Below are 24,542 nucleotides of genomic sequence, written 5' to 3'. Positions count from 1 at the left end.
AAGACGCACAGACTTTCCACCCCCCTGTTTTGTGGGGGAAAAGTGCGTCTTATGGTGTGAAAAATACGGTAAGTGATTTTTTAAAAGCCTTTATATAATTGCTGATGAGGATCTTAAATGTAAGGTGCTTCCACGACAAATACAATAGTGAAGTTAAAAATGTGCTTAAATAATACCCCTCCTTTCCTCTCTCCCCCACTTCTTCCTTTAATCCCCTTGTAAAGTTTGATTTTCAAAGTATTTACCAGTTTGCTCTTCCAGAGCTAAAAGTTTTCATTCTGCTAACTATTCTTTTCGGAGTTATCACAATTGTGTGTGTGTGGTATGCATGTATGTATGTGTACAAGCCTCAAAATACTGCTCTCATAAATATGCAGAAACATTCTCAAAGTGGGAAAAATGTTCATGCATTTTGTACAGAAATGTCACCTCAAATATTTCCAGGATTTTTAATCAGCAACATCACTAGAGCTTATTTCTGTAACATATACAAGGTCTGAAAAGTAAACACCACCTCAGCAAACTACTTTGAAACAAAAAAAAAACTTAGTAAATTAAGGGGCATTCAATTACACCTAAGGCCAACCTTAACAGATGGTATGAATAACAACAGCTAGGAAATTAAGTCCATGCAAAAGGAGTTAAAAATTACTCTTTGGAACATAATGTAAGATACAGACCATGCAAAGCAGAAGACGGTAGTCAGGATTGAATGAAAGCAATACTGCAGAGGTGTTGATGGTGACATCTCCCCATATGAATTGGTTTCTGGACCAAATTGAGTGTAACAAGAAGAGAGTACTAGCTGTGCATGTTAAAGCTATTCCGGAATGCAAATAAGAAAGTCGTAGGTGGGGTGGGGTTGAGGAGAGATGCTTTCAAGAATATTAATGGTGCCTCCATTGCTACGCATGTCATGATGACTCGGGTCAAGTCATTTTTTTCAATTCTACTTTAGAATAGTGACATTTACTGGTTGTGCTTGGAAATGTAGGTTTTGATAAACACAAATTATTTTAAAGAGGGGGGGGAGTCATAAAACAGACCAACCAGCGTTGTTTCTAAAAATATTCTGCAAAGGAACATGAATGGTTAATCTGTCCCTGTGAATGGTAAGAGATGGGAAGCTCTTTGTCCTCACAAGTGGATATTTCCATGTTAATAAAATAAGCATTCACCTCATGAAATGTTATGTGCATGTTTTTATTCCATCTTGCAGTGGCCAAAACAGAGAGCTGTGATGAAGGATATTGAAGCCAAAGACAATCTCCGTCACTCTTGTCCTACATCATGTTTAAGGTCCTTTGATCAGGCATGATCTGCCAGAAATACCTATATTTACTGGAGGCCTGTCAGCAGGGAAATGAAACTGCAGAAGAATAGCCAGACTGCACAAAGAAGAAAAAGAAAAAGAATTTGCAGTGAGATACTGGGAAAAGCAAATTATCATGGAGAGACAGTTGACTTTAATAAGCATGATATTATACTTCTGGATAAGCAGCAATGGCATGCATACTTAGAGAAGTTGAAGTTCTATCAGCCAGTAACCTCAAAAGTAAAGAAAATACAAAAATCGCAAAGTATCAAATATTAAGGGAAGAAATGTGACCGGAGTCATTCCAAGAAGGCTAACAGTTTACAACTAGTGCTAATAGCTGCTAATTTGCTTCCTTGCATTAAAAAAAACAGTGATTTTGCAACAACAAAAAAGGTTATCTTACCTGTAAATATTTTAGGCCTTGAACCCAGTTTTTAGGCTTGATTCAGCCCCACACACCAGCAATACTGAGAAACAGAATCATCATAATCATCTACAGAATTCTAAGAATCAATAAGCAACAATGTAAGAGTCCATAGACACTATACACAAGTAATGCTTGACATTTCCATCCATCCATCCATCCATCCATCCATCCATCCATCCATCCATCCATCCATCCATCCATCCATCCATCCATCCATTCAATTCTATCTCACCTTTCTTCCTTGCTTGGTTCAAAATTGGGAAAGGAGTACGACAAGGCTGTATATTATCCCCCAGCTTATTCAACTTATATGCAGAATACATCATGCGGAAGGCTGGACTGGAGCAATCCCAAGCCGGAATTAAGATTGCCGGAAGAAATATCAACAACCTCCGATATGCAGATGACACCACTCTGATGGCAGAAAGTGAGGAGGAATTAAAGAACCTTGTAATGAGGGTGAAAGAGGAGAGTGCAAAAAACGGTCTGAAACTCAACATCAAAAAAACTAAGATTATGGCCACTGGTCCCATTACCTCCTGGGAAATAGAAGGGGAAGATATGGAGGCAGTGACAGATTTTATTTTCCTGGGGTCCATGATCACTGCAGATGGAGACAGCAGCCACGAAATTAAAAGACGCCTGCTTCTTGGGAGGAAAGCGATGACAAATCTTGACAGCATCTTAAAAAGCAGAGACATCACCTTGCCAACAAAAGCCCGAATAGTCAAAGCTATGGTTTTTCCTGTTGTGATGTATGGAAGTGAGAGCTGGACCATAAAGAAAGCAGACCGCCGAAGAATTGATGCCTTTGAATTGTGGTGCTGGAGGAGACTCTTGAGAATCCCCTGGACTGCAAGGAGAACAAACCTATCCGTTCTGAAGGAAATCAACCCTGAGTGCTCACTGGAAGGACAGATCCTGAAGCTGAGGCTCCAGTACTTTGGCCATCTAATGAGAAGAAAAGACTGCCTGGAAAAGACCCTGATGTTGGGAAAGTGTGATGGCAAGAGGAGAAGGGGACGACCGAGGATGAGATGGCTGGACACTGTCTGTGAAGCAACCAACATGAATTTGACACAACTCTGTGAGGCAGTAGAAGATAGGAGGGCTTGGCATGCTCTGGTCCATAGGGTCACGAAGAGTCGGACACGACTAAACGACAACGACGATTTCTTCCTTGCAGAACTTAAGGAAGCATAGATGGCCTTACATTCTGTGCTACTACAATGCCTTAGATCAGATTTAGGTTACTTCTTTAGTAGATAATACCACTGCTACCAAACCTAGAATAAAACACAGGAATATATTTTGGATCTTGGGATCAAAATTTCTGTAACTGCATAAAGATCTGCAGTGCCTACAGTATTAACAGAACTCAGGCAAAACCTCAGAAATCAGGGAAGGGGGACAAAAAATTATAAGCCCAAGGAATTATGCTGGCACCATAGGCAGGCTGCCTGTCAGCAGCAACAAACATAATACTATGAAATATAGGTGGATGGTCCCCCCCCAAAAAAAAATCTGGAAAAAAGGCAGAAAGAATCCATTGGTACAGAAATAAAGCACAATCAAGGTAGAGGGCACCATTGGCTCAGAAGCACACAGAATCCACCCACAAGGAAGGACTGTAGCAAAGAATATTCTTCACTGGGCTCTAACCAAGCTAGCTCCTTTTACCACTCAAAACACCCTTTTCTTGTCCTTCCAGATGTTCTCATTGGCTGCTGTCAGCAACCATCACTAGGCTATCTGATTAAACCTTTCCTGGGTGATTTGACATACAAGAGGGGAAGGAAAAGGTGACCAAAAGAGGGAAACACAAAAGAATCAGAATCCTTTAGGATCCTCTCTTTTGTTAAAATGAAGCACCCAGATTTCAGAGGTTCTTTTTCTGAAATTAATGGACAAATAAAAATGAAAGTAAGAGCCACTTTTGTGTTCCCCCCCCCCAATTAATCTGAAAGCCTTGTCTATATTTGCTAGAAAAACTTGCTTTGTCATGAATGATGAGGCTGTGGAGTCCGCTTGGCATTATCCAGAAGCCAATCATTATGGACTGCAATGCCCGTAGGGATGGTCACAAGGAGCCCGGTCTTGAGGGGATGGGCTGAAAAGATGTGCACCAAAACCTGAGCATGAGGAGTCCCAAGTGGAACTGAAGCAGATGCTAAGTGTAACTCAGGTGGTTCCAAACTGTGCTCTGGGAGCACGAAACTGAGCTTTTTGTTCTTTTAAACATACTACCTTCACAAATCTAGGATGGCAAAAAGCACATCTGCAACTCCTTTTCATCCTCCCAAGGTTCTGCAGTTTGTTTGAGTCCTAGCTACAAAAACAATCTTTTTTCAACTACTTTTTAACTAGATTCCTTTTTCAATTTCTTTGGTTTAATTTGGGCTGCATCAAAATCCATGGAATACAGCTTTGTACACATATAGTAGGTATAAATCCTTGAAGAGGTGGCAACAGGATCCTGAACACTACTTTGTACTCAGATCCCGTAAACCCTCTGGATGACTTTCCGAATCAGAATGGAGTGGGAGGGGTGTCTAAAGGGCACTCGGATGCCGTTTTTCTTGGTGCCAGCACTGATGTGGAATCCTGTGAACCTTAGGTCGAGCAGAGTGTTTTGTACAACATGTGAAGAGAGACATAGCATTAGCAATGAGTATAGGACACAGAAGACAGAAATGGAATCTCCACCTAGTATACCACTGACGCTTGCTTTCCACAAAGCAACCCTATTGCTTGCTTTGTGGAAACACATTTTCTTCATCATCTGCAAGAAAGAGAAGGAAAAAGGGGTATTATAATCTCATTAAAATGTAGTATGCCACAAGAAGAGGGGGCAGATAAAATTCCTTGAAAGGGTTGCTGGTGGGTGGACACTTCTATTGATCTGTGTAAGGTTCACAGTGATTATTGACAGAGATTCCGTAGAATCATAGAATCATGAAGTTGGAAGGGGCCTATAAGGCCATCGAGTCCAACCCCCTGCTCGATGCAGGAATACAGATCAGAGGATATCTGCCAGGTGGTTGTCTGTTTCTCTTGAACGCCTCCAGTATTGGAGCGCTCACCATCTCTCGAGACAATTGGTTCCGTTGTTGTACTGCTCTTAACAGTTATGAAGCTTTTCCTGATATTCAGCCGAAATCTGGCTGCCTGTAACTTGAGCCCATTTTTATGTGTCCTGCATTCTGGGTTGATTGAGAACAAATCCTGCCCCCCCCTCTGTGTGACAGCCTTTCAAGTATTTGAAAAAAATGTTGTAACATCTCTCCTCAGTCTTCTTTTCTCCAGGCTAAATGTGCCCAGTTCTTTCAGTCTTTCCTCATTAGGCTTGGTTTCAATCCGCCCCCCCATCATCCTTGTCGCCATTCTCTGAACTTGTTCCAATTTGCCTGCATCCTTCCTGAAGTGTCCTGTCCAGAACTGGACACAGTACTCAACATGAGGCCTAAACAGGGCCGAACAGACAGGAACTAGTACCTCACAGGATTTGGAGACTAAACTTCTGTTAATGCAACCTAAAATAGCATTTGCCCTTTTTGAGGCTGCATCACACTGTTGGCTCCTACTCAGCTATGACATTTCCAAGATCCTTCTCGCTTGAAGTACTGCTGAGCAAGGTATCCCTCATTTTGTAACTGTGCATTCGTTTTGTTTTTCTTATGTGCAAGTACTTTGCACTTATCCCTGTCAAATTTCATTCTGTTGTTTTCAGCCCAGTGCTCAAGCCTGTCAAGATCATTTTTAATTTGGTTCTGTCTTCCAGGGTATTAGCTATTCCACCCAGTTTTGTGTTATCTGCAAATCTGATTAACATTCTCTGCACCCCTCTGATCCAGGTCATTAATAAAAATGTCGAAGAGCACAGGGGCCAGGACTAAGCCCTCCGGTATCCCATTTGTCACCTCCTCCCAATTTGAGAAGGTGCCATTATCCATCACCTTCTGAGTATGATTCCGTAGTGAACTATGTATCCACCTAACAGTTGTTCCATCCAGCCTACACCTAGTTAGCGTGCTAGTCATGTGGGCTATTCCTGGTCCCATATTCCACATGCAATCCGCAGCTGTTCAGTTTCCATGTCATTTTTCTGATGAGAACTTTTAAAAAGTAAATATGAAAGAATATAAAAGGGTGGGTTAAAGGATGTAAAACGGGCTCTGCGGAAGGCAGTTAGCAGAAGCAAAAAATAGCCACCAGTTGCTATGGCAAATGTTGTAAGAGTTGGTAGAAGAAACTCTCCAGTCTGGAGGACTAAAAATATCCAGGCCTAATAACAGAAGTCCACTTGAGTCTTGATTGATTGATTTGTTAAAAAGCTCTTGTTGAGATGAACAGCTTGACATAGCTTGTGCATGAGTGTTGGGGGCATGTCCCCACATTGTAATCTCCTGCAAAAAGACTGGAAACTGACAAACTGCATTTATTCAGTATCCCTCTTGATATGTTATATATATCACCAGTAACAAGGAAAAAACTGCATTCTAAAATGTGTTTTGAGGGGACAATGGAGGCAGCAGTACAAAAGCATAAAAGCCAAATTAAGATAACTTATCTGTAAAACTGAGCGGAAGCCATATAAATTGTGCAAATAGGTACAACATGAATGTGCAAAACTATCCTTGTAGGTTCATCTTTATGGAACAAAAATGTTGGTTAACACAAACATTAAAGTACAAGAGGAAATACATGCTCTTATATTCCCTGTTGCTAATTGCCCATTGCACTGCTTTCAACAAGCATCATCAATTACAAGTTGATTACCTTGTTCTGTTTTTTCAAAAGGCTTTTCTAGTTCCATTTGCATTTTGCCAGTGGAGATAAAGAACCTTCCCCTGGGGGCCTTGAAGGGCTTAGTTCCCTACAGAGAGTTAATCCATCATTGCCCAGTGAACCCACAGGTGTTGTGGCACTTGAAACTGTCCAAAGCTTAACCCTCACATAGACACAGAACCATAAACAAATACATGAGAGCAACTTTCACTTCAGTGTGTCTTACTATAAGCTGAGATCTTATTGGGTCACAAAACTTTCACCTATTAGTGGAAGCTACTGGTGAGGTATAGTGCATGTATTGTGAGTGCTGTTCAAGTCATGTTCTGCTTCTGGACAGCTGAACTATTCATTCATTCATTCATTCATTCATTCATTCATTCATTCATTCATTCATTCATTCATTCATGTATTTATTTATTTAGCCCCACCTTTCTCCTTAAAAAGCACTCAAGGCAACTTACATCTTTAGAAGACAACATTTAAAGTTAAAAACAGGAAGTATGCAAGTACTGTTTGTTGTTTAGTCGTTTAGTTGTATCTGACTCTTCGTGATCTCACGGACCAGAGCACGCCAGGCCCTCCTGTCTTTCACTGCCTCCCGGAGTTGGGTCAAATTCATGTTGGTAGCAAGTACTAGAAAAGATCAAATACCACAAAAGCAACATCAAAAACACAGTGAAAGTAGGAAGACACAACAATCTACTTAACAACTGCCCCCAGGCAGCCAGTAACCGAGGGAAAGCTTGCATGAAGAGAAAGGTCTTTGCCTGCATGTAGAAGGACCAGCCTGGATGGGGCGAGGCTGGCCTCCAGTGGGAGGCAGGTCCGGAGTCTGAGAGCAACAAGAGAGATGGCCCTCTGTGTGTCCTCATCAAAGGCACCTGTGATGGTGCTGGGTTCAAGACGAGGGCCACTCCTGAGTGTCTTAACACCCAAGCAGGCTCATGAAGGGAGATGTGGCCCTTGAAATAGCTCGAACCCAAGCCATTTAGGGCTTTATAGGTTAGAACCAGCACTTTGAATTGTACCCGGAAATGGATCTACAGTCAGTGGAGCTGCTGTAAAAAGGGTTTTATGTGATCTCCGTGACCAGCCCCAATTAGCAATCTGGTTGCCATGTTCTGGACAGCTGTAATCCATCAAGGATTTTTTTTTTATGCTGCCATTTGTCATTTTCTATGTTTATTAACTTTTTGGTCTGAATCCTCTTGACACTTTATGTTTGCATGAATAAAATCATTAGGTTTTGGCAGCAGATTGCCACTTATTAAGAAGGTGCTTGTTGTAATATGATGTCTCCTATGCAAACGTAAATGGCCAATAGGATACTGGCCACCGTATTTGAAATGATTAAATATATTTTTAGGGGGAAAAAAATCTGGTGAGTAATTATTTGAGCACACTTTTTTTTCTTTGATCAAAATGTATTTACCAGTTAATCTGATTAATAAATTAAACATTGCAGGTCTAATCAGAACTTCACACATTGTGTGTGAGGGTGTGTGTGTTTTTTTTTTAAAGAACCAGCAGGGAAAATAATTTTATGTGTACAAACAAAGAAAAAAAAAGAATTCATTTCTAGTAAGGATTATTTATCCAGCTTAATATGATTCCCCACAGAGTTTTACCAAAGTTAATAAAAGGACTTAACGTAAGATGTCAAGTTATTTCCTTGCTAGATATTTTCCTGTTAACACCCAGAATCAAGGGATACGTTAGCATTGCCAGCTATTCCAGCTGGTGGGTTCGTCCTTGTTTCGGCATAACAAGGTCCATTAGCTACATTTGAAAATGCTTGATTACATTTTAATGCTCACTTCAATTACTGACCCAACCTGATAAGAGTTAGAAAAGCAATCTCATTAGAATGAGGTATGTGGGACTTAAAGCCACATTATACTCTACATGGAGTGGGAAGAGGGTGTGTCTATGAGAGTCAAGGGAATTGCTACCAAGGGGTAGATTTATTTTTATTCTAACCATGTTATAGTGGGGGTTCTCAATTTGTAGTATCTACTCTGCTTTTGGAGGCTTATCCATAAACCTTATGTACTGATAATACATATAACCTCTTTCCTTATGTCTTCACCCTCATTCCTTATCAAACTCAGTAGAGACATGGGTGAGATTTTCTTTTCAATTTCGGTTTTGATCGGAATCAACAACAACACAAATAGATGTGAGAGAAAGCAAAATTATCAGGTCCATATGGGAAAAATTTCAGTTCAGTTCAGTTTTTGTTTAGAATTTATCTATATTTTCAAAAACGGAACATGGGAGAAATATGTATCTGACAGATTTTCCTTCTTTAGTTCAGTATCATCATTTCTACATGTGTGCAAATAAGTGTTATTGGACTACAAGTCCTAGATTCCCCTAGGCAGAATAGCCATCTAGGGGATTCTAGGACATGAAAGAATGAACTCATCTACACATATCAAATTATTTTTCTGTGTACCTTTAAAAGGACTTTCTCTGTCTTCTCATCAAGATTTCAATGTGTGGATATTTTTCCAGCCAGTAAACCCAATTACATGAGGCACAACGTGGGGGGTGCCATTTCTGAACGCAACCAGACTGTAGCATTGTGGGGAACTGTGGTCTTCCAGAAGAATGATACATCTTTTGGCCCACAAATCCCATGAGTACTTGCGAGTTTAACCAATGGGAGATGGATGATGGAGATCAAACCATAGTTTCACATCACTGATCTGTGGGAAGGACATGGAAGAGCACAGTGAGTGTGGATTTGGTTAGTAAGTGAAAGTATAGGGTAGATACTCTCTGACACTCTTTCCCTAGATGTCGAGCTGGATAGACGCATTGGCAAAGCAGCTACCATGTTCTCAAGACTCACAAAAAGAGTATGGCTCAATAAGAAGCTGACGGCTTATATCAAGATCCAGGTCTATAGAGTCTGTGTCCTGAGCACATTCCTGTATTGCAGTAGGTCCTGGACCCTTTGTACACGGCAGGAGAGGAAGCTGAACACCTTCCATATACGTTGCTCCAACGCATTTTTGGTATCACCTGGCAGGACAAAGTTCCAAATAGAGTAGTCCTAGATTGAGCTGGAATTTTTAGCATGTATACATTACTGAAACAGCGACGTCTACATTGGCTTGGGCACGTCGTGAGAATGGTCGGATTCCAAAGGATTACCTGTATGGAGAACTAGTGCAGGGAAATCGCCCCAGAGGGAGACCACAGCTGCGATACAAGGATATCTGCAAGCGGGATTTGAAGGCCTTGGAAATGGATCTCAACAGATGGGAAACCCTGACATCTGAGCATTCAGCCTGGAGGCATGCGGTGCATCACGGCCTCTCCCAATTTGCAGAGACCCTTGCCCAGCAGGCTGAGGCAAAGAGGCAGTCACGAAACCAGCAAAATCAGGGAGCTAGACGGGGTACAGATTGTATTTGTCCTAATGTTGAAGGGATTGTCACTCTTGAATCGGCCTTCTCAGCCACACTAGACGCTGTTCCAAGTCCTCCATGCAGAGCACGATACCATAGTCTCTCGAGACTGAAGGATGCCTATGAGGGTAGATTATTGATGTTTCCATAAGGGTTGCATAACTTGCCATGGCAGTGTGCCTCATCGTATCATCATAGGCATCCTTCAGTCTCGAGAGACTATGGTAACATGCTCTGTATGGAGGACTGGCCAAATAAATCTCAAAGTGAACAGACTCCTCAATATAACTGCAGAATACCTGGACCAAAAACTAACTCTTTACAAAGGAGAGCAACACAGACACTCATAGACACACACAACCCAACCAAAATGCCTACGTTGCTCTTAAGGTGGAGAGTGACATCAGGGATGCATTTAAAGGAGAAATTGTTGTAGTGATGGATAATTCCAGTTGCCCTCAATGGATTGGATGAACACATAGTCAAGGCAAGGAAGCACTTTAGACACTTTAACCAACATTCAGTTGACATATTATGCTGATATTAACTTGATTGGTATAAATTTCAGATGTGAGTTACCTCAAATTAAGAAATCAGCATAACTATTTGCTGCCACATATTGAGTTGTGCCACTGGTGTGGAAGAGCAATTGCCCACAGTGCCTTCTGAACAAGAGGGAATTAACAACTGAGATCTGTGCTGACAGAATTTGCCCAGTGGGCATAATTAACAGATTTTTGCCATGAGGTTATGGTGCCCTATTGGAACTATTGGTTATGGAACTGACCACAAAGAAGATATGCTTGTACAGAAGTATCCCCCAGGATTTCAAAAGAGATGTAAGTATTGACGAAAGGACAGGGAACAGGGACCCTAGTACTACCACATTTAATTAAGAATAAAAACAGAAAATTGTAAGTTTCACACGGTTGCATTTGATTTCAAAAAAGGACCGACTAAGAACCACATCTCCTAGTCACTGGACACTTGTCCGTCAGGCCAAGGCAAAAAGGCAGTCCCGAAACCAGCAAAATCAGGGAGCTGGACAGGGAACAGATTGTATTTGTCTTCAGTGTGGAAGGGGTGGTCACTCTTGAATTGGCCTTCTCAGCCACACTAGACGCTGTTCCAAGTCCTCCATACAGAGCACGTTACCATAGTCTCTCAAGACAGAAGGATGTCTAGTCTAGTCCTTTGAATTCTTTGGTTCATAAAAGCAGTCAGGGATGGGAAAATGGGCAAGTGGGACAAGGGACCAGTGAATGCCCACTTGAAGCCCACTTGAAGCAGGGCAGCATCCTAACATGACTAAAAAATAAATTTGCAGCAAAAGCTGTCCCTGAACCCCATCACACTGGAATATTATTCAATAACTGTCAGTGTTCCATTATTGGGTAAAGGACGGAAGCATGTTGTAGCTTCTCTTGTTCAAGGGTTTTTTAATGGAAAATGTACACTTTTTTGGAGAGCAGCGTACAAGATTCTGGTGTAAAAAAAATGCACAAGTTTTTCCCCCTCCTTTTTGCTTTTGCTAATTCTGCTGCTGACAGAAATAGTGCTGACCTTTTTTGCTCTCATGAGAGAGGAAAGTGTTGTAGCAGTTGATCATTTTCTGTTGAGGATGAGAAATATTGTGAGCGTTCATTCCATCTCAGCCACGAACAGGGTTGTGAATTCTGGCTCTGACACTGAATCAGATCAATGGTGTAAATGGAACCTCTGCTTGAACGGCAAGTGTTGTGGGGCCCAGGCGTTCAAGAAGCCGACATACAGGCATTGCTGCCTGGAACGTCCTATCTAGAAAGGCCTGGGAGCTTGTAGATGTAGGCATTTTCCTAATATAAGAGATGGAAATTTTAAATATTGCAATAAATACCTCCTCTACAACTGCATCACCATCAATGAACTGGCTGGGCAGTTTGTCTAATGACTGTAAAATATTTCCATTGTCCATTACTTGATAGATTTCTATTCCTATCTGGCTATCTTACTTTTAGGGCTCCTGAAGAATTTAGTGATAACACTTTACTGTTCTTTGTAGTGGGCAGAATTGTGGGGTGGTAAAGTTGGATTAGTGATCTGAAGTTCAAATGCTGTGATTCCAGCAGAATCACAGCCTTTAAAACCGTAGATTCATGAAGAAATATAGAGAAAACTCTTTACTGAAGACTGTTCTTGAGGAGACTGCTCTAGAAAGTGAGGTGCCTGTGTATAAAGAGCTCTCTCTCTCTCTCTCTCTCTCTCTCTCTCTCTCTCTCTCTCTCACACACACACACACACACACACACACACACACACACACACACACACACACACACACACACACACACACACACACACAAACACAAACACAAACACAAACACAAACACATACACACAGGGCCATGCTTGTTTTAGTGAAGGAGCTGAGAAGCTGGAATAGATTGCTCCGTCAGAGCATTTGCATCAGTCTCTTGCTAAGGAGGCAAATCCTTGCTTATTTAATTCCTGTCTGTACCACAACCTGTCCCTTCTCTTTGAAATGTTAAGTGCACTCAAACATTTCAAACACAAAAGGATTGGCAGATTATTAAGGAGCATGATAGAATCATAGCACAGTAGAGCTGGAGGGAACCTCAAGGGTCATTAAGTCCAACATTCTGCCTCAGCAGGAAGTTGACAGTTAAAGCATCCTTGACAGATGGCCATCCAACCATCGTTTAAAAACCTCTAATGAGGAGGAGTCACCACCTTCTGAAGAAGACCATTCCACTGGAAAATATTTCCTCCTTCCAGTAAAACTTTTCCTAACATTTAATTGAAATCTCCTTCTTTGACTTGGCTTCCAGATTCTTTGCCATTTCGGTTGCTGCTTTTTGGATGTGTCCCAGCTAACTGACATTCTTCTCGACCTACGACACCCAAAATGGGGCATTGTATTCCACAATTCCTCCTCAGAACAAAAAATAGATCTTTGACATGAACTCTACCATTCTGTGAATGTAGTCTAGTACTAAATTCATTTTGTTTGTAAAAAGGTAAAGGTAAAGGTTCCCCTTGACAATTTTTGTCCAGTTGTGTTTGACTCTAGGGGGTGGTGCTCATCCCCGTTTCCAAGCCATAGAGCCAGCGTTTTGTCCGAAGACAATCTTCCGTGGTCACATGGCCAGTGTGACTTAGACATGGAATGCTGTTACCTTCCCACAGAAGTGGTCCCTATTTATCTACTTGCATTTGCATGCTTTCGAACCGCTAGGTTGGCGGGAGCTGGGACAAGTGACTGGAGCTCACTCCGTCACGTGGATTCGATCTTATGACTGCTGGTCTTCTGACCCTGCAGCACAGGCTTCTGCGGTTTAGCCCACAGCGCCACCACGTCCCTCTAATTTTGTTTGTATCTTACTGCAAATGCAAACAATCCATCTAACATTTTGAATTCTTAAATTAAGCAGCAGTCTAGGTTTTTTTTCCCCTGAAATTTCTGGAATTGGATGCAAAATTCTGCATGCAAAATAGGCCTTTTGCACCGAAATTGGGAAGCTGGAGCAAGAAATAATTTTATGTTCCTGGACATTCTGTGTAGTTGTGGAATTGCACAAGCCATTCAGTTCCTGACTGAAATGCCTCAGCATGTCAAGGCAGCCTGGATTTGTGGAACTGCATGAGCGGTGCAATTTTGCACCAAAATGGGTAAGCTGGAACAAAAATTAACTGCCCCACCCAAAAACCTTTCTTGCCAATGGAAGAACTGGAAGTTCCTTGCCATCCTCACATGCAAGGAAAAAAATGTAAGGGTTGGACAAATGAGGGCGGACATTGCTATGCAAAACTGCTGCTTTCTTTCTTGAACATAAGAATAAAATCATTGGAGAGGTTGTTATGTTTTTTCCCCCAAAGGGCATGCAAACTATTTTTGTCCAGGCAGCAGTGTGTGTAAATTGGAAAGGGCTTGGCCCCCTTTGTCCTGTTATTTGCCAGAAGCACAAAATCTTGCAGTCAACGTACCCTCTAACTTTCAGCCCTGCTTGGTGGGCTCCACCTCTCTCGCACGTGACTTTGCCCCTGAGTGCACACTCAACTCTGCCTGGCTCCGCTCACAGGGTTCTATCATGACCGGAACCTAATGCAATCACTGCACAGAGGAGGAAGACGGTTGTGCTCAGGGAGGCAGAGTCGCGCGCATGCATGCATGCATCCAACTTAGAGGGACACTTGCTTGCTGTGCTTGGCTCAGCATGTCAGGGCAGCCTATAATCAATTGAATGAGGCATTTGAAAAGCCCTTTGCACATTTCTAATGTCCCCACCAATTGGTGTCTAACCAGGGTTTAGTCTGAATGGGGACTCATAAAACTTTAGCCCACTTTGCTTAGTGTTCACCTTCATATATATATATATATATGCTGCTCAGGCAGCTGGTTTCTTGCTCTAAGAACATAAATATTTGTCCGAGATCCTCTGCCGTTGTTTTGAGATACACGTCGTGTATCATTTTGGTCAAACAAGGCCCGTTTCTCTCCAGGAAGGGAAGTGATTTCACCTTCAAGTGCTTATTTAGAAAGAAGATAAAGAGCTTTTTTAAAAAAATATATATATAAACCCTCTGTCCATCAGAGGAAGGTGTCAGTGGTAAGTTGATCTCTTGAAAAACATTTGCATATATATGAAGGTGAGATATGAGATATGAGATACATATATATTCATATCTCATATCTCATATATGTATATTTTATATAAATATGGACTCCAGCAATTAAAAACCACTATGGAGAAGTTAAAATGACAACAATAGTACCCACATTTAATTACACAGGGGAAAAAAGTTTAATTCTCGGCATCCACCCTCATTTCCTTCTACTAGTCAGCAGCTTCTGGTATTGCAAATGAATAAGCAGACTCCCCTCCCCACCCAAATTATGGAGTAGTTAGAGAGTAATCAAGTTGTACTGCATCTCAACAAAGCAACAGCTATTTCATTTACTTAGAGTAAGCAGTGTGATATAAACAGACACTAAAAATTAATGTTGATGGTACTGTAGTCTTCCCCACTGAAAACATTAGCTTAACAATGTATCTTTGGGTATAAAGCTAAACTAAGTTCACTCACTGAAAGAACATTTAAGCAGGTCTAATTGGGGAAATGACATCAAAATGGATTTTCCCCAAAACTTGTTAGACATTGTTTATTGCATCAAACAGAGGCAGTTGTAAAGGAATTTGTTATGTTGCACTTTAAATGTGTAGAGGCAGTCAATAAACATTGCTGAGTCAAAAATGCTGAAGGCTAAACATAGCTTTTATCTATCTATCTATCTATCTATCTATCTATCTATCTATCTATCTATCTATCTATCTATCTAGCTATCTAGCTATCTAGCTATCTAGCTATCTAGCTATCTAGCTATCTAGCTATCTAGCTATCTAGCTATCTAGCTATCCGTCCCTCCGTCCCTCCCTCCCTCCCTCCCTCCCTCCATCCATCCATCCATCCATCCGCCTGCCTGCCCTGCCTCCCTCCCTCCCTCCCTCCGCCTGCCTGCCTGCCTGCCTGCCTGCCTCTCTCTCTCTCTCCCTCCCTCCCTCCCTGTCTGTCTGTCTGTCCGTCCGTCCCTCTGTGCCTCCCTCCATCCGTCCGTCCATCCATCCGCCTGCCTGCCTGCCTGCCTGCCTGCCTCTCTCTCTCTCTCTCTCTCTCTCTCTCTCTTTCTCTTTCTCTCTCTCTCTCTCTCTCCCTCCCTCCCTCCCTCCCTCCCTACCTACCTACCTACCTACCTACCTACCTACCTACCTACCTACCTACCTATCTTAGCACAACATTTTAGTGCAATGTTTTGCCATAGTGGACAGTTTCTGTAACTCTGGATGTGATTTGCCTGATCAGGATATAGTGAATGTAACAGATTTCATGCAACATAATTCCTGTCAGAAGTAATTGCTGTTATACTTGCTGTTATTAGAACTCCTACTAGTCTTTCTCTGTTTCTTTTTTTCTCCTCCTTTGTCTGCAGAGTGGGTGAAATGTGACCATTGTGCTGCATAGAGGACACCTTATCCAATTTAGTGGGGAACCACTGAGCCCCCAATGTCATTTCCACACAAATCATTTCTGCACTGCCGAAACTGAGTAGTGCAACAATGGGAGAAAGGTGCTTCCTCCTTTAAGAACAAGTTGGATAGCAAGTAAACTTCTTGACTGCAAGCACAAATGCCATCCCTGAATTCTACAGGAAGCATGCTTGTATATAGTGTGTGCCATGCTCCATGTGGTGTGTTCCTAACATGAAAGGGATTTGTGTACAGGTCGATCATTGTACACATGGTGATGGTGGTGGTGGTGGTGGTGATGGCAGTGATCATCTAGAACCACAAACATGGTCCAGTCTTGCTCTCAGTGAACCAGTACAAGAATGTACAAATAAGAGCAAAATAAAGTCTATTATCCAACCTTAAATGGTCACATTGAAAGAACGGAGGTAGTTTGCACATGATGCTTGAAAGCGAGACAATAGAGATATCCATGTTTACATTCCATTCAGTCATGCTTCTACGTACAGAGGTATGCATATCAGAACCATGTGAGATTTCTTTCCAATCCAAGCTTTATTCAAATAAAATGGGTCACAAAGGTAAGTTTTTAGGCCATTTATTTTTTTCCTTTACTTACATGCATCACAACAGAGAGTCCAAGAAAGGACCAGCAAAGTTTCACATCTGTGTGGTTGATTAGATATCCTTCAGTCTTGAGAGACTATGGTAATGTGCTCTGTATGGAGGACTTGGAACAGCATCTAGTGTGGCTGAGAAGGCCAATTCAAGAGTGACAATCTCTTCCACACTGAAGACAATCTGTCCCCTGTCTAGATTCCTGATTTTCCTGGTTTCAGGACTGCCTTTTTGCCTTGGCCTGCTGGACAAGTGTCTCTTCAAAATGGGAGAGGCCATGATGCACCACCTGCCTCCAGGCTGAATGCTCAGATGTCAAGGTTTCCAATCTGTTGAGGCCCATTCCTAAGACCTTCGGATCCCACTTGCAGGTATCCTTCTATTACAGCTGTGGTCTCCCTCTGGGGTGCTTTCCCTGCACTAATTCTCCATACAGGAGATCTTTTGGAATCTGACCATCAGCCATTCTCACGACATGTCCAAGCCAACATAGATGGCGCTGTTTCAGTAATGTATATATGCTAAAATTTCCAGCTCGTTCTGGGACTACAGTGGTGCCTCGCTTAACGAGCGCCCCGTTTAACGATGAATCCACATAGCAATGGAGCTTCCCCACGATCATCCCAAAGCCCCCCCCCCAAAGATAGCCTTGGACCTGCAAGGGGAGAGAGAGAGGGGGGTTGTGAAGCTGGCTTCCCCGCTATCTTTGCAAACACCCGCCCATCAGCTGTGCTTCAGGCTGGCTCATTGTCCGAACATTCCAGGTGCCCAACTTTAGGACAGAACTTTTCTTATGATTGTTGCATGGTGCAGGGTTATCGATCTGCTTGTTGGCTTTCACCCTAAACCCCATGCACCCTGCAGGGTTAACAGACCATGGCGAGGTATCACCTTACTGGCTGGGAGCTGCCCAGCTTAAGGTGGGCGGTAGCTACCTCGTGGTTCTGTGTGGAACCTAAACGAAAAAGACGGCCCTCCATGCCCTCTCCCTCCGTCCTGAGAACTCTGCCTTGTTCATCCATATTGGCTCCATTTTTGACCCTTTCTCAATGTTTCAGTGGAAAGATATCTGAAATCCCCCCAAACACAAAGAATTCTTTGCATAATTCTCCAGACTGGGCTCCATGGCTGCCAGTTAAAAGTCCAGATACCTGTCTGAATTAAAGTGTAGTTGGACAATTCTACTGCTCTGAAATTGACATTCTTGACATGCTTGGAAGTGGCAAATGGTGAATGCATGTGGATATTCCAATTCCAAGGCAGGGTAAGCTGATCACTGAAATGTTAACAGATCTATATACCCACATCCATGGAAAATTAAGCCATTTGGCAGATACTCAAAATAGGAGCTTTTAAAATTCCCGTGTGAGTGATTTGATTTTCCCAACAGAGGGAACCTTTGATGAAGAAGAATCAATTAGGTGGAGAAAAGCTTATAATGTGTAAATATCTCCAGTAAATAAATTGTTACTATATTAGTTTTTTAAAAATGCTGATTTAAAATAGTTGATAAGCCTTATCTCCAGTCAATGGCATGTTCTCTGGAAAAATTCCCAGAGTTTTTGCTTTGTGAATAATGTATGAATCTCTCTCTCCCTCTGTCTTTGTGTGATTGAGTTGACTGGCTGCGATGTGTCGGAATACTTCCTCATTTTGATCCTGATTTGCTCCTCCATCGAGATCTGCCTTCTGAGGCAAAGCGGTATTACTTGCATTCGATTTTGGAGTGAATGCCGATCTTTCCTGCTCACGTTAGACAGCCCTGGTGATGAGAGCAATATTTAATTTCCAAGGTACAGTCATCTTAAAAATCAAAGGGGCGAAGTGATGAGATCAAGGATGTTCGGAGATGTTAGTGTAGTCATTACTGTCAACCAGCCTGTCAAAGAGCGGAGATAATCCACCCTGTTGGCTTCCAGTGCAGAACGGTGTTTTCGCTAGCGTCAGATTTCAGGTGTCAAGGCAGTGCTTAATTCTTCCCACATGGATAACACACTCTATCCTTCCTAATTTCTGTAGAACCCATGTTTAATATTTTATGCATACATTTCTCTCGCAACTGCTGCAAGTGTTCAAAAATAGTATACATTAAAATGAAGCTCTATGCATTGCATATATTAACTCTGACACTCTGTTGAGGAGGGCACTTGCTGAAGGATTTTATTTTATTTTTATTGAAAAGGCCTCCGGTCCTATAACCTTTATTTCAATGGAAACCTCATTAAGTGCATTACATGTTCTTGTTCAGATCAATAGAGGACATCCCTTGAAAAAGGGACTGGGGGAAAAAAAAGAAAGGATATTTTTAAAATGCCACTTTGATCATGTCTCCACTTGGACCTTGGACCAAAATTAATTTACTCCCACTTCTATCACATCATTGGAGGATTCCATTGAACAGCAACATTTACGTTTGAGAAGGGGTGAGATGGAACATAAGAATAAGCACTAGACAAGTGGGACCAGTCATGTGCAGTAATGGCTGAAACCCTTTTGCACGGTTGCACAAAAGCTGTAACTTTTACTGTCACATTCTTGTATGTTAAGAAAAATCCATAGGCATGATCTGTTGCATATTGAGTCATGTGACTCAGTGTGCAACAGATAATGTTTATGGAGATTTCTTAACATATAACGATTCACACACATGCCCAAAGTTACTCTTTTTGCGTAACTGTGTGACAGGATTTCAGCCATGATTGAAAGGTTGTGTCAGGATTCCAGAAAGTCCATTCCATGCCCTCACCAGCTACATTTCCATTTTATCTCTCTTGCCAAGAGTCAATCCATGCCCTGCAGCCATTTAACAAAATCAGTCCTCATTGCACTATTCTGTTTAATTTTCAAAACCTCTGCATTTCCCCAAATCTGCTGCCACCTCCCTCCTCTGACTGGATGGTTCTGCTTTGCTACTCCACCCATGGTACTCGCAGCCCGAACTCTAAACAATACTAAAAGTTGTAACTTGGAAAATAATCTTTTTGAACTGTTCCCAACTGTCATGTATTGGCCAAAGCATCCACCAAAAGTAAATTTTCCACATTCTTTTTTGGGAAGTTGGTTGTAATGCACTGGCCACAAAAAGGAGGGAAAAAGTCTTGTGTTAGTCTATCTCACACAATGCACTAGAGCTTTGACTTAAAGGTATTCTAAACATTCAGTGTTGCAATCCTTCTGGTGCCCTCTGAGGGCCTAGTTCCACTCCCAATACTTGCCATGGATAGGAGATTTTTCCTTTCAGGGCCTGGAGGGGCTCCCCAAGACCCCTCCAAGGTCTGGGTACCTTCAGGGGGGGTTGGTGGCTGTTCCTGGCTTTTCAAAGCCTCGTGTGACCCATGGTAGGCTCAAGGGGTGGGGGCAGAGTGAGAAACTGGTTTCCATTCTCATTGACATGGCCCATCCCTTCCTTGATATACACTTCCAGGGCAAAATGTTTTTGCTTTTTGTTTATTTTTTTAAGAAGGAAAATAGCTCCATAGCTGTGCAGTATATGCCAAGAATGCTCTTTTCTACTTTGCTTAATTATACGTTGATACCTTAAGGATCTCTATGTAAACATTGACTCCGCAAAGCATAGAAGAAGCCCAGCACCTAATATGTGCCACAAGTGATTCCATTTTGATTTTGCTATATGGTGGACACATCAAAAACAATTTGTGCAAAAGGAAGTATTTACACTAAAAAAAAAACATGTGTTGTGGGAAGGAATATAGCTACACATGTCATGGCTACATCCGGTGTAATCCTAGGAGACATTTGGTGAGATACTTAGCATATTCTGCCATAGGTAAAGGGTGTTCTGGTGGAACTCTTAGCAAGGAGGTGTAAGGTTATCACCAAGTTACAAACCCCAGGATTCCATAGGATTGAAAAGGACAAATGAAGTGTGACGAAACAGTGCAGATACACCTCAGTGGTCTATTATGTGCGGCATGCTCTTGGTCAGCACATCTAGAATGGAATTTGCTTTTTTCTTTATCCCAATATGTCTCTCCTAAAAATAAAAACAGAGAAAGCTCCTGGCAGGTGGTAGTAGAGATGTGTTCCTTTCTTAAACAGCAGGGTGAAATACCTCCCCCACACAAGTCGCCATTGGACAAAATGGGGTTGGACTTTTGCCACACAGCCTTCACAGCTAAATTCTGAGAGAATAAATTATGAAAAAGTCATATGGTCCTTAAGATTACACAAATGCAAGCGTAGGGAATACCCTTATTAGATACTTAAAAAACCGAACAAACCACCAGCTGTTGAGGCTAAAATCTACTTTTTTTCAGGCCTATATACCAATATTTTATGGATAGTGCAGGAAAAAAAATGTAAATAAAGGTCCCAAGAATTCAGGTCTGCTTGAGGTGAGTTTAAATGAAGAAATGCAAACTGCGTTTGATGGGGGGGAAGGCAATTGCATAGGAATTGGCAAACCTTTGTTAGAGGACCTTGGTGGAAAATTCTGATTGTGCAGCCAAGGGTGGGGCTTGAGACACACACACACACCCAGGGCAGTTTGCATTCTTCATTTAACTCACCTCAAGCAAACTTGGCACAAATATTTGCCATAAATGTATGTGAAGTCAATTTTATTTAATTTTAAGCCAAAGGCCATTAAAACGTTGGATCAATACATAAATTTTTAGGACTCTTATTTACATTTTGTTTCCTCCACTATCCATAAAATATTAGTGCACAAGCCTGAAGAAATGGATTTTGTCCTCAAAATCTTCCTGTTCATTCAGTTTTTTTGGTGATCTAATAAAGGCCTACTCTTGCCTTTATGTGATCCCAAGAGAACATTGCCCTCAACTGAAAACAAAGTTTGCTTATACAGTACACTTTACTCTCTCCCTTTCCCTTCCCACCCAGGAAGCTGTTGGGAGAATGGTAGCTATTTTTCGCCAGTATACTTACCATATTTTTCGGTGTATAAGACTATTATTGTTATTGTTGTTTAGTCGGGTCCAACTCTTCGTGACCCCATGGATCAGAGCATGCCAGGCCCTTCTGTCTTCCACTGCCTCCCAGAGTTGGGTTAAATTCATGTTGGTCGCTTCGATGACACTGTCCAACCATCTCGTCCTCTGTCATCCCCTTCTCCTCTTGCCTTCACACTTTCCCAACATCAAGGTCTTTTCCAAGGAGTCTTCTCTTCTCATGAGATGGCCAAAGTATTGGAGCCTCAGCTTCAGGATCTGTCCTTCCAGTGAGCACTCAGGGTTGATTTCCTTCAGAATGGATTGGATTGTTCTCCTTGCAGTCCAGGGAACTCTCAAGAACCTCCTCCAGTGCCACAATTCAAAACATCAATTCTTCGGCGGTCAGCTTTCTTTATGGTCCAGCTCTCACTTCCATAAATCACTACAGGGAAAACCATAGCTTTGACTATGCGGACTTTTGTTGGCAAGGTGATGTGTCTGCTTTTTAAGAAGCTGTCTAGGTTTGTCATCGCTTTTCTCCCAAGAAGCAGGCATCTTTTAATTTCGGGGCTGCTGTCACCATCTGCGGTGATCATGGAGCCCAAGAAAATGAAATCTGTCACTGCCTCCATATGTTCCCCTTCTATTTGCCAGGAGGTGATGGGACCAGTGGCCATGATCTTAGTTTTTTTGATGTTGAGCTTCAGATCATTTTTGCACTCTCCTCTTTCACCCTCATTAAAAGGTTCCTTAATTTCTCCTCACTTTCTGCCATCAGAGTGGTATCATCTGCATATCAGAGGTTGTTGATATTTCTTCCAACAATCTTAATTCTGGCTTGGGATTCCTCCAGTCCGGCCTTTCACACAATGTATTCTGCATATAAGTTAAATAAGCAGGGGGACAATATACAGCCTTGTCATAGTCCTTTCCCAATTTTGAACCAATCAGTTGTTCCATATCCAGTTCTAACTGTTGCTTCCTGTCCCACATATAGATTTCTCAGGAGGTAGATAAGGTGATCAGGCAGTCCCATTTCTTTAAGGACTTGCCATAGTTTGCTGTGGTCCACACAGTCAAAGGCTTTTGAATAGTCAATGAATCAGAAGTAGATGTTTTTCTGGAACTCTCTGGCTTTCTCCATAATCCAGCGCATATTAGCAATTTGGTCTCTGGTTCCTCTGCCCCTTCGAAATCCAGCTTGTACTTCTGGGAGTTCTTGGTCCACATACTGCTGAAGCCTGCCTTGGATCTTCCTGTTCATTCAGTTTTTTAGTGATATAATAAAGGCCTACTCTTGCCTTTATATAATCCTAAGAGAACATTGCCCTCAACTGAAAACAAAGTTTGCTTATACAGTACACTTTACTCTCTCCCTTTCCCTTCCCACTCAGGAAGCTGTTGGGAGAATGGTAGCCAATTTTCGCCAGTGTACTTACTGTATTTTTCTGTGTTGTTGTTTTGTCTAAAATCTTTAGACTAAAACTTGAGGGTTGTCTTATACACAGAAGTAAGCTGAGGAGAGAGAAAACAAGTGTAGGGGAAAGCAGGGATCAAAGTGATCCTGCAGGGCTTTGATCCCTGCTTTCCCCTCCACTTGCTAAGCTTTATCAAAAGGAATGCAGGGATCAAAGTGCTGCAGGATCACTTTGATCCCTGCTTTCCCTTCTGCTTGCTAAGTCCCATGGGGCTTAGCAAAAGGAGAGGGAAGGATCAAAGCAATCCTGTGGCTGTATAAGGGGGAAAGGGATCAAAATGATTGTGCAGTCATGGAATTGCTTTGATCCCTTTCCCCCTCCTTTTGCTAAGCCATGTGGGGCATAGCACAAAGGCAGAAATCAGGGATTATAACCCCATCCTGCAGCACTTTGATCCTTTTAACCCTACATTTGCTAAGCTCTACCTAGATTTCTTAATTTTGGGTTAGAAAAGTGGGGGCCGTCCTATACATGGGGGCGTCTTATACACGATAGAAACTTCCTCATATCCTTCTTCATGTGGCTTTATCCATTTCTGCTTTTCTAATCACCCCATTACTTTTCTCCTGCAAGGGGTGCAAACTGATTCCTCATCAAGAGATTCCTATCTGTTTCATCATCCTCCATCTTCTCCTACTGCCCATTTTCTTCTGGTACTACCACTTGCACGCCATTCAGCTGAGGGCCATAGGTGACTCATGCGCTGAAATATGCCTTTCTTGGCTGTAGTTCCGAGTGTGTTAGGAGGGTTCCTTATAGCAGGAGTCTGTGCTGCAGTTATGCTGCTGGAGTTCAGCATCATTTGCCCTTCTTTCCATATTACCAGGCTCTTCTTATCCCTGGGAGATATAAATACTTCACCTTTTGGGAAAAAAAATATCATTTGTACATAGCCTAGGCAATAAAAGAGATTTCAGAAGACTTCAGGTTATTCATTGTAAATGATTCACGAAGCTTTCATTATGAGATGAGATCATGAGGACTAGTGGCAGATTAAAGGATCTGGAATCCCAGTATTAAACCAAAATTGTGGCCATGTCTCCTTCTGAACTGTGGGACAGGCACATTGCTTTGCCTACCCTGGACTCACAGAGAGGACATCCCAAAGAGCCTGCCCATTCCAGAATTTAAATCAGCATGGCTAAGAGCTGTGCGATAATGTAGCTTTCTCAGAGCAAATTATCAAGATGTTAAGCATCACCACTACAGATATAATGTGGGATAAACCATCTGATGCTATATACATATAAGGAAATCAATGTTGTCAAATAGCTACATCACAGCAGGGGGCTCAGACTTATACGAGGCCCCAACTGTTTAGCATTCTGAGCATAAATGCTGCATCCGGCCTTACAGAGAATGGCAATGGCAATGTGGTGCATTGATTTGGTTTAAGGAGATATGGTATAGTGGCTTGGAAGTGGCTTGTAAAGCAAAGGCTTAACGTTGTGTAGGGTTGCTCCCAGAGGTGCAAGAATTTAATTGGAAGGATTCACCAGAGCAGTTCCTGAGTCAAGAGCATGTCAGAAGCACAGAATGAACAAGACAGACCAAA

At 42.1% G+C, this 24,542-nt stretch overlaps 1 long non-coding RNA gene across 1 annotated transcript in view; it reads right to left on the bottom strand.

Moving 5' to 3' along the window:
- LOC140702270 (uncharacterized) overlaps positions 1-3,262 on the bottom strand; it is a 67,938-nt gene extending 64,676 nt beyond the window's left edge. Inside the window, exon 1 of the long non-coding RNA XR_012081381.2 lies at positions 681-3,262. This is a non-coding gene — a long non-coding RNA (uncharacterized LOC140702270). The remainder of the gene's footprint in view (positions 1-680) is intronic.
- Positions 3,263-24,542: the final 21,280 nt, after the last annotated feature.

This window comes from Pogona vitticeps, chromosome 11 (assembly GCF_051106095.1).
Source record: "Pogona vitticeps strain Pit_001003342236 chromosome 11, PviZW2.1, whole genome shotgun sequence".
NCBI lineage: Eukaryota > Metazoa > Chordata > Lepidosauria > Squamata > Agamidae > Pogona > Pogona vitticeps.
The sequence above is the reverse complement of the archived record's forward strand: the minus strand, read 5'-3'. Positions and strand labels throughout refer to the sequence as shown.